Source organism: Leptopilina heterotoma, unplaced genomic scaffold (genome assembly GCF_015476425.1).
Source record: "Leptopilina heterotoma isolate Lh14 unplaced genomic scaffold, ASM1547642v1 Lhet_201, whole genome shotgun sequence".
Lineage (NCBI taxonomy): Eukaryota > Metazoa > Arthropoda > Insecta > Hymenoptera > Figitidae > Leptopilina > Leptopilina heterotoma.
In genome coordinates this window covers 1122496-1138396 of record NW_025110916.1, presented here as the reverse complement: position 1 = coordinate 1138396, position 15901 = coordinate 1122496, and positions in this window count along the sequence as shown.

Sequence of the window (15901 nt, the reverse complement as noted above, 5' to 3'; positions counted from 1 at the left end):
GAACTGCCAGAAGATATTTTAAATAGTAAATTACATAGTGAATATCACCATTCTTCTCGTAAACCATTATTAAATTTAATGAGGTTAGTAATCCTTAAAATATTCTTATTATCTTTATTTTCTTAATCAATATTACTACTAGATTTAATTGAGAAAAATATTTATGATGTAAAATAATATATTAAATATGATTTCCATCCATATATCATATATATGGGGCAAAATTCCTCAACTGTCCAGGTCAAAAAATGAATTTTCTCTAAACTTTGCTAAAATGTTACTATTATTAGTAGAAGTGTAAATATAATTTTTTTTTGAATTTGATAAAATATTTTTTGAGTTATGAAGTTTCAAAATTTTGATTTTTTTTAAATATCTTTTTTTTAATTTAATATATTGATAAGTAAAATTAATCAAATTTAAAGTATGAATAGTGATTTTTAAAGGGGTTTTCACGGGCTATAAGCTGGTGATGAAAAAAAGTTTTCTTTCAATTTGACCTTGAAATTCAAGGTCAAATTCTTAATTTCAATATATCTCAAAATCGATGTTTTTTATTTTCCATGGTTCCATGGTCCCACTCTGATTTTTACATGGCTCATAGGAAAAAAGGTAAGCTTTCGATTGGGATAGGTTAGAAAAAAATAAAAAACATCGATTTTGAGATATATTGAAATTAAGAATTTGACCTTGAATTTCAAGGTCAAATTGAAAGAAAACTTTTTTCTCATCACCAGCTTATAGCCCGTGAAAACCCCTTTAAAAATCACTATTCATACTTTAAATTTGATTAATTTTACTTATCAATATATTAAATTGAAAAAAAGATATTTTAAAAAAAATAAAAATTTTAAAACTTCATAACTCAAAAAATATTTTATCAAATTCAAAAGGAATTTATATTTACACTTCTACTAATAATAGTAACATTTTAGCAAAGTTTAGAGAAAATTCATTTTCTGACCTGGACAGTTGAGGAATTTTGCCCCATATACTTACGTCTTACTTACAGCCATCTTTTAGATTTTTTTCTTTTCTTTTTTCTTCCTAAGTATTATTAAACAATTGGAAAATAAAATTTTCACCTCGCTACATTCTATGATTTTTTATTAATAACAACTTCTTTAGAGAAAAATAAAGTATGAGCGAGTCTAGTTTTCAATAAATAAAAATTAAAGCTGTGCAAAATTCGATTAGAATCGATTTTTGTCTGAAGACAGAAGTCTTATCGGAATTAACTCCATTGAAAGTATAATTAGAATACCGATTGGAGTGAAACTACGTCGAAAGTTGCAATTCTAATTTATTAAGAATAATTTAATTTATTATAAATTAATTATAATACTTTTCAGGAATAATTTTAAAGGCATTAGGATCACAAAATAAACAGAAATTTAAAAAAAATTTATTATTTATCGTACATAAAGCATTTGAAGTACATATGAGGTCCTGGAAACTCACTTTTTCAAGTAATAGAAAATATTAAAGAAAACACATAATTTACTATTAAAATGTACCTATACAAATTATTACTTAATTTGAGGAGCAAGTTTTCAAAACTTGATAAATTCATATTTTCTTATTTCGAAAAAATGAAACAAATGACTTTCCTCACATAACCACTATAGTTAATTTTAAAATAAAAAACTTATATTAATTTATTTTTATAAAAATTTTTTTTATATTATTTAAGACGTTCTGTTTTTAATTAAACATTATCATAATTAAGTGATTTGAAGGTTTTGGTAGTTTTTTCTAATGAAAAACAAAAATTATAATTTACACTACCTGTCAACATTGAGAGACCACCCCTTTTCAGGTGATTAAAAAACATTTTAAAACATAAAATGTATGGAAACTAAAATTTTTTTCTTTTTATTTTTTGAAAGCTGATAAAATTTGGAAAAGAACAAGATCTTTTGGAAATCATTTGGCCAATATTTTATTTAGATATTTTTAAAAAATCGTCATTTTCAATGTTTTACAAAAATTTGAATAACTTCTAAAATAATGAACGCTTTTCAATTATCTTAGGCTTATTTTAAAGGTCTTTTGCTACACTATAAGAATTACTTATAGGCATTACGTGTAATTTTTTTCTTAGAAAATGCAGGCCGTCAAACTTGGACCAAAAAAATTCAAAAAATTTAAAACTATCTTACTAACAGAAAAATAATTTTTAAAATTCAAATGTATTTTTTTATTAAATTTTCTTGAAAAATTTACACCATATAATGTTTTATATATTTTCTAGAATAGTTTTTAGTACAGAAAAATTGTTTCAAATTTTTTGAATTTTTTTGGTCCAAGTTTAACGGCCTGCATTTTCTAAAAAAATTACACATTAATGCCTATAAGTAATTCTTATAGTGTAGCAAATGACCTTTAAAATAAGCCTAAGATCATTAAAAAGCGTTCATTATTTTAGAAGTTATTTAAATTTTTGTAAAACATTGAAAATGACGATTTTTTAAAAATATCTGAATAAATTATTGGCCAAACGTCTTCTGAAATATCTTGTTCTTTTTAAAATTTTATCATCTTTCAAGAAATGAACAGAAAAAAATTTTAGTTTTAATAAATTTTATGTTTTAAAACGTTTTTCATTCGTCTGAAAATGGGTGGTCCCTCAATTTTGACCGGTTGTGTATCTTGCTTATGTCAAAAATTTGTTAACCCATTTCGTGCGCAAGGTCCGTTATTTTGCCTTCACATTTGTACTTACCATTTTCAAATACCTGTGGTGGGTTAACAAAAATTTACACATAGTGTTTCTTATGTATTTTTTCATCCTCTTTCAGAATCTGCACTGAGAGACCTTTGGGACTGTAGCGGAACAACGTATGTGACAGCAGCTCCACTATGGTTTTGGTGCGCTGCGGTAAAATCTTGGGCGCGTGACAGTCCCAAATGTTGGTGAGCAGCTCACCGAAGTAGTGGGAATGCCGCCTTTGGTTTGCAGCTGAACAACTTTTGGACTGTCACGCGCCCAAGATTTTACCGCAGCAACCCAAAAGTATAGTCCTGTAGCGTTTCACCAAAATGGTCAGTAGCAGCCTATCGAAAATCTGCTGCTGGCCCAAAGGTCTCTCAGTGTGCAAGAAAATTTAACTTTTGACTTAAGGACATTGAAAAAAATTTGTTTGTTTACATATCGCTCTTATTTTGATAGTTGCAATGAATGTTGAAGATAAAAATTGTTTAACTGCGTTATAAACAATTTTATAAACTAGTTAAGAATTGACAATAAGTGAATTTGAAAAATAGTGTTTTCTTCCACAGACTATTCTCTTAATGAATCATTGAGATGAAAATTATTCACCATAAATATTTAAAAACTTTATAAACAATTGTTAACAAGTTCCAAATTAACAACAAGTTATCATGTAAAAGTTATAAACAATTATTGAGTATAAAATTGAGTCAATTGAGTATAAAAGAAATCGTTTTTTCTTTTAATATATTTTTTTCTACAGGGTTCATATAACTTTAAACTAAAATTTAATTCTTAAAATTTTTCAACAAAGTTATAAACAATTCTTGTAAACAAATTATTTATTTACAATAAGTGAAGGTAAATATGTATTTATTTATGGAGAACTATTATGTTTGTTACTAACAGTTTTAATTAATTAATGTTAACTAAAACATCTAGGAATTTGCATTTCATCTGACAACAATATGATGTGATGAAGACAATAATTGTTTATTACTTTATTGAGAAATATTAACAGGTAAATTAAAGTTTCGACATTCATTAATCCTAAAGAAAAAAAATAATAAAAGAAAAAACGAAACTTTTACATGTTAACTTGTTATTAATTTGGAATTTTGTTAATAACAATTGTTTATAAAGTTGTTAAATAATTGTGGTGAATAATTTTCATCTCAATGATTCATTAAAAGAACAGTAAAAAAGTCTGTGGAAGAAAACATTATTTATCAGCTTCAATTATTGTCAATTCTTAATTTATTTATAAAATTGTTTATAACATTGTAAAATAATAATGTTAAACAATTTTTATCCTCAACATTTATTGCAACTATCAAAATAAAAGCGATATGTAAACAAACAAATTTTTTTACATATTTATATGACTTTCAAAAAAACAATTTGTTTATAAAATATTGTTAAATTAGTCATAGTGATAACATTTTATCATAGATATCAGTTTTATTCTAATTTTAGTCATTTGGGATAAGAAAATGGGTTTGCAATTTGTTTTTCTGGCTATTCAAAACATTTTTTTTCTTAAATTTAAAAGTGACAGGTCGATTTTTGAGGTCCTTAAAATATTAAATTTATTTTTATCTCAATTTTTTTGAAAAATGGATTTATCAGCTTTTAAAAATTTGCTTCTTATTTATTATTATAAATTGATAGAAACAATTGAAGATAAGAAATATAAAATAATATATGATTTTAAAGTTCACCTGTCAAACAACCTAATTTTGCAGTTTTTAAACATTGATTGTGAGAAAGAGACATTAGTAAAATAAATAGTAGGTACCTTACCAAATGTAAATTATCTGTGTTCTGAAAAAGAACAAGCAATTCAAATTGTTACTTTGTTACTTGTTTACAAAACCTGGGGAATATCTAAATGATCACTAAATACACACAATGCATACAAATTCACTTTGGTCCCGAAGCTACTTTTCCAGATAATAAAGTTTAAAATTTTCACTATGTTTATCAGGTTAATAAGTACATGTAATTTTTTAAGGACGAAGTTAGGTCCTCATGGTTAATCATTTTGAACCAACTCGTAAAAATCGCAAAATTTAAAAAAATGTTTTTAACAAAAGTTATAGAGGACTTTAAAATACATATTTTATAAACTATACATTTTTTTACAAAAATGGATATTTTTCGAGAAAAATTTCTTCGGAAATATCCGGGAGCATGTCAGCCAAGTTTGAAATGTTTATTTATTAACTCTATAACCAGGGCCGTGCCGACGGTCTTGGGGGCCCCAGTGCAAGAAAACCAGGGGGCCCTCTTTAGGTGAAGGTTATCGGAAAAAATATCACTACTTCGATTTTTTTATATACTTTATAAGATAAATTTTTAATATTACATATATTTTCTTAAATTATTTAATGTTGAATATAACTATCGAATTATCACAAATTATCTGGAATCACAGAAACATCGCCAGTGTAGAAAAAGTTCTTTGAATATTGTGTTACTGCATCTAAACGATTTTTTCCTTGATTTCATAGCGGCAAAATCGTCAATAGTTTTTGTAAAATTACACAGTAAAAAATGGATATTAAGCTTTATTATCTAGATATTAATGGTCAATATCTGTGACAGTCAAATATGTAAACATCTTATATGTTCAAATTTAATATCTCAAATATTGGAAAAATACGTGTTCAAGTATAACCTCACATTTACAGATTATACTATTTAATATCTGAGATATTAAACCATAACATCTACACTACCGTCCAAAAGTATCAGGACGACTACATTCGACTCTATGAAAAAACATGCCATTACTTTTTCAATCATATCTCGGAAATAAAAGGAGATACAAAAAAAACTTAAATACGGTTAGAAAGCTGATTAAATTTTGCGTAAAATAAGCCGTTTTTGAAGTCATTTCGTTAATTATTTTTTAAGTTGTAGAGTGAGAAAGAAATAAAAAAAATTATCAAATTTTCTGATTTTTGTCTCTTGACTTCAACTTTTTCAAAAATCTAGAAAAATTTAGATAAAATTTTTCTAAAAACACAGAAATCTTTGTTAGAATTTCAGCTTTAAAATAAGCCTTTGAAAATTAAAAAAGGTTAATCCGTCTTCGATATATCATTAAAAATGTGAAGCCGTGTTTCGACCGATTAGTGCATTGAAATTCAATTCTGACAACTCGATTTTGGTTTCGCGCGGGCGGCTGCGAATGAGAGAGAAAGCAGGGACGAATTCACGCGGGAGAACGATGAACTTTCGAGTTTCTTTATATTACTCGTGAAACATAATTATTTATTATTCCTCTGCATGAATCCGTCCGTTTTCTCTTCCATTCGCTGCCACGCGAAGCTAGAATCGAGTTATCAGAGTTGAGTTTCAATGCGTGCACTAATCGGTCGAAACACGGCTTCACATTTTTAATGATATATCGGAGACGGATTAATCTTTTTTAATTTTCAAAGGCTTATTTTAAAGCTGAAATTCTAACGAAGATTTCTGAGTTTTTAGAAAAATTTTATCTAAATTTTTCTAGAATTTTTAAAAAGTTAAAGTCAAGAGACAAAAATCAGAAAATTTGATAATTTTTTTTATTTCTTTCTCACTCTACAACTTAAAAAATAATTAACGAAATGACTTTAAAGACGGCTTATTTTACGCAAAATTTAATCAGCTTTCTTACCGTATTTAAGTTTTTTTTTGTATCTCCTTTTATTTCCGAGATATGATTGAAAAAGTGATGGCATGTTTTTTTATAGAGTCGAACGTAATCGTCCTGATACTTTTGGACGTTAGTGTATCTCAAGTAATAAAAATATGTATTGAACATTTTCTGAATTTCAATTATTGTATTAAAATTCATCTGAGCTAGAATCAGAGGTTTAACCAATTTTCTACAGACGACCAACAATTTCTTGGTCAATAAGCTTCGTTTTCTGTATATAATTACGCACCATTATGTATATCAACCTAAAAAGAACAATTAAACACTTTTTTAAAATTTGCAATGTGATTAACAGGATTTTACGGTGCCGTATTATCTCTAACTATCCTTGCCCCGTGAAACCATATTTCCGTTTTTTCTAAATTTTATGGAACAACGTGAATTAATTTGAAAATAAATACGATATTCGTGTTCAGCAGGAAATTCAACTCCGGAAAACACTTACGTACACTAACGTCCATGAGTGTCAGGACGATTACACGCGACTCTATGAAAAAACATGCCATCACTTTTTCAATCATACCTCGTAAATAAAAGGAGTTACAAAAAAACTTAAATACGGTTAGAAAGCTGATTAAATTTTGCGTAAAATAAGCCGTCTTTAAAGTAATGTCGTTAGCTATTTTTTGAGTTGTAGAGTGAGAAAGAAATAAAAAAAATTATCAAATTTTCTCATTTTTGTCTCTTGACATCAACTTTTTCAAAAATCTAGAAAAATTTAGATAAAATTTTTCTAAATTGATTAAATTAAATTTGATGTCAAGAGACAAAAATGAGAAAATTTGATAATTTTTTTTATCTTTCTCACTCTACAACTCAAAAAATAGCTAACGACATTACTTCAAAGACGGCTTATTTTAAGCAAAATTTAATCAGCTTTCTAACCGTATTTAAATTTTTTTTGTAACTCCTTTGTAACAGGAAGGTTATTTTGACGACTTACACTAAGGAAATTTCCTTAGTTAAGGGTGAGTTGGGCCCAAAAGGGGGTTCATGCGACCCTGGTTTGATGTACCTTGCGCATGCGCCAATATTTTGGAAAAGGTGCATGCTTGCCGGCTAATCATTCCTGGTTCGCATGTCGAATTATCTTGTTGATTCCTAATTTTGTAATTTGATTGTATATGTATATAGTATAAAAGTGTGATTGTGTGGCCACAACGAGAGCGTTTAATCGAGAGTCGACTAAATGTAAGTAGATCTTAAAATAAACGCTCAATATTGAACTTATTTGTTTTAATGGGTTCACCCAACTCACCCTCCTTGAGGTGTTTCTCTTTACTTAAATTAATTCATTTTATCTAATTTAATTGTCGACCTTCTGTCGACTGGCGCCGGGCAAAACTCTTAAAAACTAAACTGAACCCTCACAGCATTGAACCCTGCCGCGTGAGGTGAAGAATCTTTTATTTTCTATTTTAATTTTATTAATAACAAAAGATTCTGTTTCAATTGGCGCCCAACGTGGGGCACGTTGGGATAATTTAATTGTTTTTTTATTATTATTTTGTGAAATTTCAGTGATACAATAATTGTTTTTTTTCATTATTATTTTAAAAAAAAAAAATTTTTTTATTTGAAAGAATTACAGTAGAAAAATTTAGTGAAAAGATTTATTTTAAATTGAAAAATCATTGTGATTACTTGCGAGACCTTGAGAGTCGACAATGTTTACAGTCGACCGTCTCAACTTACAAGCGAAATATTAGTCTTCGAAATAAAATTAATTTGACGAATATTTCCCAGATTTTATTTTATTTTATTAATGAAATTGATGATAAGTGTGAATATTGATTTTGATGATTTTTTATGAGTATAGAACCAGGAATCAAATTTTAATTTTTTGACAAAATTGTTTATGTATTTTTTGCACAGATTAATGTTGAATTTCGTATCTTGCTACATTTTTTGCGTTTTTTGTGTAAATATTGTGTGTATTGTTGTGATTTTTTTTCTTTCGACAGAATTATTTTGTATTTTTTTTCGACGAATTGTATTGACTTGTATCTTGCTACATAGTTTTTTTTGACATTCTTGAAAATACTAAATTTTGCTGTTGACTGATCATTTTGAATTTTCTGTCGGTTGGCAAAGATCTTGCCCTGGTCAACCGAGGGAGACAAATTAATGTTGTGTGTCTTTCAGATTAGAGAGACGACACTATTTTGATGAAATAATTATTCTTTTTGTTAGATCTTGCTCTGACATAAAGGAAAATTGAAATTGTTTATTACAAAATATTTTTTTTTAAAGAAAAATTGAAAATTTTTCTTTAATTGTTGAGTGATAAAAATATTATTTTGAACGCAGGAAAAATTATTTTAATTTTTTTTGTGTAAATTTAATTATTAGAAATAAATCAGTTGTCTTGGAAGTTGGATCTTGCCCTGCTTACCAAGAATTAAATTTATTATTGAATGTTATTTTATTAATTGTGTATTATGGTGTCGATTGATAATTATTTCATGTTTATTTTTTTTCTTTGCTGAGTGATTTTAGAAGTTTTAAATTATTGTTGTCGAGTTAAGTAAAATTTTAAAATCATCAGTGTATTGATAAAAGAATATAAATAATTTGTATTTTATCAAATATTATTTACTGTTTTGCGTTTTATTAAATTTTTATTAATGAATGATTATCATCGTAAATTATTATTATAAATTATTATCATCTATATTATTATTGTTATTATTATATTTTATTGCTTATACTTGTTTATGTGTTTATTTATGTAATTAATTATTGATTATTTATTTATTATTGATTATTTATTTCTACAAACAGTAAACCTTGAATTTTTTTTTCATTTTAAGGATTATTGGTTATTGGACTTCCATATTAGTAAATTATTTAATTTTTTTTTGCGTTTTAACTAATTCAGTATTATTATAATAGAGTTGCAGCAAATTATTGCCCTAATAAGGACATATTTAACCTGCTTGAGTTAGAGAGTGGCGAGTCGTTAGTAAAAACGTGATAAAATTAAAATTTTGAAAACATAGTAAAGGAGGGGGGAATTTTTTTTTTCTTTTGTGGAGTGAATTCTTTTATTTTTGTCCTCCTTTCCCTTATTGATGTGAGAAATAACCCCGCGTATTTAAAGTTCTGGAGGATTTCGGGTTGTCAATAATAATTAAGAATAGGTTAATTTGACAATATTTTCTTTTTTTTACCTTTTCTTTCTTTTCCTTAAAATTTCATCACATAAGGAATGCCTCAACCACCCGAGGGAAATTTAAATCAGAGATTAAATTCAAAAAAGAGTAGAACTGATAATTTTAATCAATCTAGAAATCTCGGGATGCAAATTGAGAAAGAGGGGGGTAACAATCAAGTAGAATCCATGGAGACGGAAAATAGTAACAAAACCGAGAAAGGCGATTGACAACCGGTTACATCAAGAGAGGGTAATTATTTGTTGGGATTTGGAGATATAAACCTACGAAAAGGAGATAGATTGTCGCTTGACAGTTTGAACATGTCTTCATTAGGGGGAAATAGAATAATAGAATATGGATAAAATAAAAGATAGAGTTGACAATTTTGATAAATTGAAAACAGAATTAGTTGACTTAAGGAAAATCGTGTCGAATATAGATATTGTCGACGATTTCATGGCTCTTTCTAAACAAATGTCTCAGGTTTTAGATAATCAAAATAAAATTATGAAACAATTAAAATTTGCAGATAATTTATTGTATGCGGAGGGAGGGCTTTACGAGAATGTAGGTTGACAAACGGAGGCGGGTAATCGGGCAAGTCCAACCTATTCGGCTGGTTCGGATGAGAATTCGTTCTTAAATGAAAATGTATTTTCTTCGCGAAACATAGTTGATAAATCTCAGGCGGGACAAACTTTACCCTCTTCCACCGATGCGTACGTAAGACCAGAAAAAATGAGTCAATCTCAATATTTTCCATCTGAAGGAGATTCACGACGTGTACGTTTTAAGGACTTAGACGAAAATGATCGCGTAAAAGCACCGGTTTCGAAATTGATTCAGGTAAAAGTTTCAAGGCAAACATCAGATGGTCAGTGGATCGAAAATGATATTTTTGTCCCCGAGGCTCGCTATCGCGAAATGACATCCGGTTTTAAGGGAAAAGAAAACGAGTCGGAATTTTTAAATTTTAGCGAAACGCAAAATCCTTTTCCGGGTCGTCAACCAGGATCGCTGTTCTCATGGAGAAATAATAACTCTGATATTGGGGATCGAGCTTATTTGCGTAGTCCTCTAAGAAATGAAGGATATGAAGATATCCCTGATGCAATCAAGATCGGGAGGATTTTGTCGTCTTGGAAAATTTCTTTTCCAACGACGACAAAGGATCCGGAACAATTTTTATTGCTATTGGAGGATCATCTTTCGTCAACCGGCATAAATAAGGACTACTTTTTACCCTATTTATCACAACTTTTCGAGGGCCCATATAAGTCTTGGCACCTCCTAAATAAAAGATCATGGCAGACGTGGCATGATTTTGTACGCGCATTTCAGTACGAGTGGGGGGTAAAAAAAGATGATGCGGATTTACTTCTCGAGATTAGGGATCTTGAATTAGAAAGAACGGAAAGCTTAGCGGAGTTTGCTTGTCGCGCGAGATTTATTTTTGAACGAATGCAATATCCACCTGATTTTAGAGAACAATTAAAACAAATTCTCACAAAATTTAATCCAAAAATAACTTTCGAGATATTAAATTTGCCTCTGAAAAATTATCGCGATTTCCTTCATTACGTAAGCGAAAGAAGTTATTTATATCGTCGAGCAGTCGATTCACAATCTAATCGTGGTAGGTCGACAAAAGTTAGATTGAATAACATGCAATCAGATGAAAGAGTAGAATTTGAAGACGATAGCGATTCTGACTCGGAAGTCATAGAAATAGATAATGAGGACGCCACCGACTTGAATGCGTTTACGGATAAAAAGAACAGGGGAAAATCGTTAAATCGAAATCGTTTAGAGAATAATTTACGGCGCTTTTCTGATTTAAAATCGAAGGATCCTCAATCTGTTAATTCGTCTACTTCGGAAGAGACTAAGAGAAGATCAACAGAGCGGGAAGAATCTCCAAAACAAAATAGATGGGAGAACGTAATTTGTCTCAATTGCGGTCAAAAGGGTCGTGGACCTCGTTTCTGTAAAAATGAACCAAAATTAGTTTGTTGTATTTGTCGACAAGTAGGCCACTCTAATTTAGAATGCGATCGTCGACAGGGAAACGGGGAGCGCCCTCAGTAGTCAATCCTCAGGTTACTGAAAGAAGTGGCATAAAAGAGGTTAGAAAGGTTTCGGTTTCATCGGAGGAACCTAGCGACATAAATATAGAAACGGTTAAAGATTTAGAGAAGGAAATAGATCACAAATACATCGTGGAGAATCCAATCTGTCTTAAACTGTTAGATGACTCAGACTCTGACGTTGACAGTAGTGACGAGGAAGTAGAAAGTTTGATTCTTAGTCATTTGAAAGGGAATGTAGAACCTTTGATTGAATTGTCGACATTAGAGGGAAATCAGGATTTAAATAATGAATCGTGCTTTGGAAGTGAACAATCTGTTCTCTCAAAAGGGAAATGGATGAAAACTTTTTTACCATCTCCAAACATTCATAAATTAGCTCAAAGAAGAGTGTATCGTTCGTCTGGTGAATTGAAAGAACCATCAATTACGGTTAGAATCCCAGATCAAATAGAGATTTCTGGTGAAAAAATATCAGGGATAATTGATAGCGGAAGTGAAAGGTCATTCTTAAGTAGTTCGGCTTATAGTAGAGTAAAAAATTCTCAAGTTCAGGATTTGCAAGACGACTCGTCGTCTAAGAGAGGAGTACGACTTGGCGATAAGTCAGTTGTCAAATCATTGGGGGGTACAGGTTTTGTGATAGACATAGGCGATATTTACGGTCCGCAATGGTTTAGTATTCTTAATGAACTATCCCACGACCTTATTTTGGGAATGGATTTTTGGCTTAACTTTAAAGTTAAAGTCGATCCATTCGCACAAACATGGTCGTTAGACGGAAGTAATTTCAATTATTCATTATCGTGTAGGCGTACAAAACTTAACTTCCTCCAAGCGCTCTCTTGCGACGAAAACGAGAGATTAAAGGCGCTTCTCGACGAGCAATTTGCTAAAATAGATAAAGAGTCGACAGGTGAGACTGATTTAGTCAAGCACGTTATCGAATTGGAAAATAATATTCCTCATCGTCAGAAACCGTACAGACGTAGCGAAGTGATTAGACAATACATGGAGGGGGAAGTCGATCGGTTATTAAAGAAAAATTATATACGAAGAAGCAACAGTGATTGGTCTTTTTCCCCAGCTGTCGCGCCAAAGGCCAACGGTGGTCTTCGATTTTGCATAAATTATCAACCGCTTAATAAGAAAACTAAAAAACCGGCTTATCCTCTACATAATATGCGCTCGATTTTATCTCAATTGCATGAAGCGAAATATATTTCGACATTAGATATGAGCGAAGCATTCCATCAAATACCAATGGACGAAGCCAGTAGGAAGTATACTGCGTTCGTGGTCGAGGGTAGGGGTTTGTTCGAGTGGTTAAGAATGCCGTATGGCTTAACAGGAGCTCCGTCGACGTTCCAACGTTTAATGGATTCCTTAAAGCGACGACTGCAATTTTTAATAAACGAAAGAAAACTTCCAAATAGATTGTGCGATCAAGTTTTTACATATTTAGACGACTGGATTATAGTCAGCAAAAATTTTGAAGAACACTTAGGGATTTTATCACTAGTGCTCGAAATTTTTCGGGAAGCAAAATTATTAGTTAATCGAGAAAAAAGTAGTTTTGCGTGTAAGGAAGTAAAATTCCTCGGTTATATTATCGACGAGCACGGTATGAGACCAAACCCAGAGAAAATTAAACCAATTGTCGACTTTCCTGTTCCTAAAGATAGAACACAACTTCGACAATTTAATGGGTTGGTGAATTGGTATCATAGACACCTTAAAAACATCGCACGGATACAGGGCCCCTTAAACAAACTTACCAGCGTGAAAGTTCCGTGGAAATGGACGGCGGTTGAACAAAAGTCCTTTGAAGACGTCAAGAAGGCTTTAGTCGACGCGCCACGTTTATGTGTATCTATACCGAGTCAGCCTTTTATTTTGTATACGGATGCGAGCGATTTTGGGTTAGGCGCTATCCTTGTACAGAATGATCCAAAAACGGGGAATGAAATCCTTATAGAAGTTCTTAGTCGACCGTTGCGGGGCGCTGAATTGCACTATACGACGACTGAAAAAGAGAGCTTAGCGGTAGTGTGGGCGGTTGAAAAATTGAGATGTTACTTGGAGGGTATGCCTTTTAAGGTGGTAACAGACCATCAGGCTCTACAGTGGCTACATGGGTTGAAAAATCCGGTTGGTAGGCTGGCGAGATGGGCGATTTACCTTTATCAACATGATATGACAGTCGAACACCGACGCGGTACTTTAAATGAAGCACCTGATGCTCTTTCTAGGATGCATAATGTCGACGTTGACCCTAACGGTTGGGAGAAAGTGATAGAAGAAGCGATGACTAGTAAAGTCCAGTTAAATTCTATATGCGATCAGAATTGGTATAAAACAAAGTTTGAATTGGTAGAAGCGCAGCCCGAACGTTTTTCGGACTGGAAGATAGAAAACGGTGAGTTATTTTACTATCGGCCTGATTACGAGAAAGCACTTATAGACGACGAAAATCCGTGGAAAAAAGTAGTTAGATCTGAAGAAATTCAAACGGTTTTGCGTGATAATCATGATATACCACAAGCGGGACATCTAGGTAAAGACAAAACATTAGATAGAATTCGACAAAATTTCTATTGGCCAGGAATGACATTGGACGTGAAAAATTATGTCGACGAGTGTGAAATTTGCGTAAAAGTCAAATATAATCAAAGACCTTTGAAATGCAAGTTGACTACTCGAGTATTACATGCACCTTGGTCACAGTTATCTGTCGACACGGTTGTTACCCAAACAAGAACAAAAAAAGGGAATACATGCGTTTTAGTCGTTTTGGATTTGTACACGAAGTACCTAGAATTGTTTCCGGTTAAAGCTAGAAACGGTAAAACAGTAGTCAGAATTCTCGATACGGTATTTGATCGTTGGAGAACTCCTAGAGCGATTGTGACGGATAACGGTAAAGAATTCGTTAACGGGGAGGTAGAGTCATATCTAAAAGCAAGAGGGGTTAAACAAAAAACAACACCTATAAAACATCCTCAAGCCAACCCGGTTGAACGATTTAATCGCACGATAAAGCCGATGATCGGCGCTTTTTTAAAAAATAACCATAAAGAATGGGATGAACAATTGCCTAAATTACAACTGGCCTATAATACGGTCCCACATTCGGGGACAAGGGTTTCTCCTTTTTTCCTGAACCATGGACGCGAGGCTATTGTCAAACATCCTACTGAAACCTCTGAAGGGGAAGTGAATGATTTTGTTGACGACTCGATTTCCTTTTGGGCGGGACGCATGCGATTAATAGACGAATTTAGACATAAGATCGAAAAAAGATTACAGAACTATAACGATAAACGCCTTGCCACCGTGAATTCGAGCAGGACTTTGGTAGTAGAATTAAAAGAAGGTATGGAGGTCTACTATCCTAATAAAAAATTGAGCAATAAGGGTGAAAATTATTCAGCAAAGTTAGCCTATAAGTATTTAGGTCCTGTTTTTATTAGTAAAGTCCTTGGTCCGTCAACAGTAAAATTGGTAGAAAAGTCTGGGAAATCAGTAGGGAAATATTGCGTATCAGATCTAAAGATACCTAGGAGAAGTTTACGAAAATTGTGAATCTTTTTGCGTAGCTTTGAACTTCAATCATCGTCAGCAGGATGTCGTCTGGCATTAGAGTCGATCAGTTGGTCGACAAACTCGAACAACTACAAGTCCAAAAGAACGAGATGGAGCGAGTAATGCTAAAAATACAAGGAGACATCGAAGCCCAGAGACAGGAGCTGCAGGTAGTGATCGTACAGGAACGCGCCAGTGAGACACTTTCCAACAGCAGCTTGGGCGAAGCTTGCGCATTTCCACCGAGAAGTTCCAAGGAGGCCGTCGACGAGTTCTTGTTTGATTTTGATGAGACACAATCAGTTGTGTCAACGTTATATGGAGCACTGCCGTCGTCAAAGGGTGATTGCAAGCGAACAACTGATGAGGTTAATAACTTCCTGCAGGAAGTTAGGACTTGGAAGCCACTTAAGCCTGTTTTAAGGATGGTCAGTATAGTGACACCAAACCAAATTCAAGCTGAAAACATCAAAAGGAAGAGGATCACAAACCAGAACCACCCAGTCAAGCTTTCAGAGTCGACAGGTAAACCGTTTTCTATGGCTGAGGCTGCTAAAGTGGAGTTAGCACCATCAGTCAGGGTGGATCCAATGCCTTTCCAATTGCCTAGTTTTCGTGACGTTTTGGAGGAGCTGGGAGTTCCTAATTT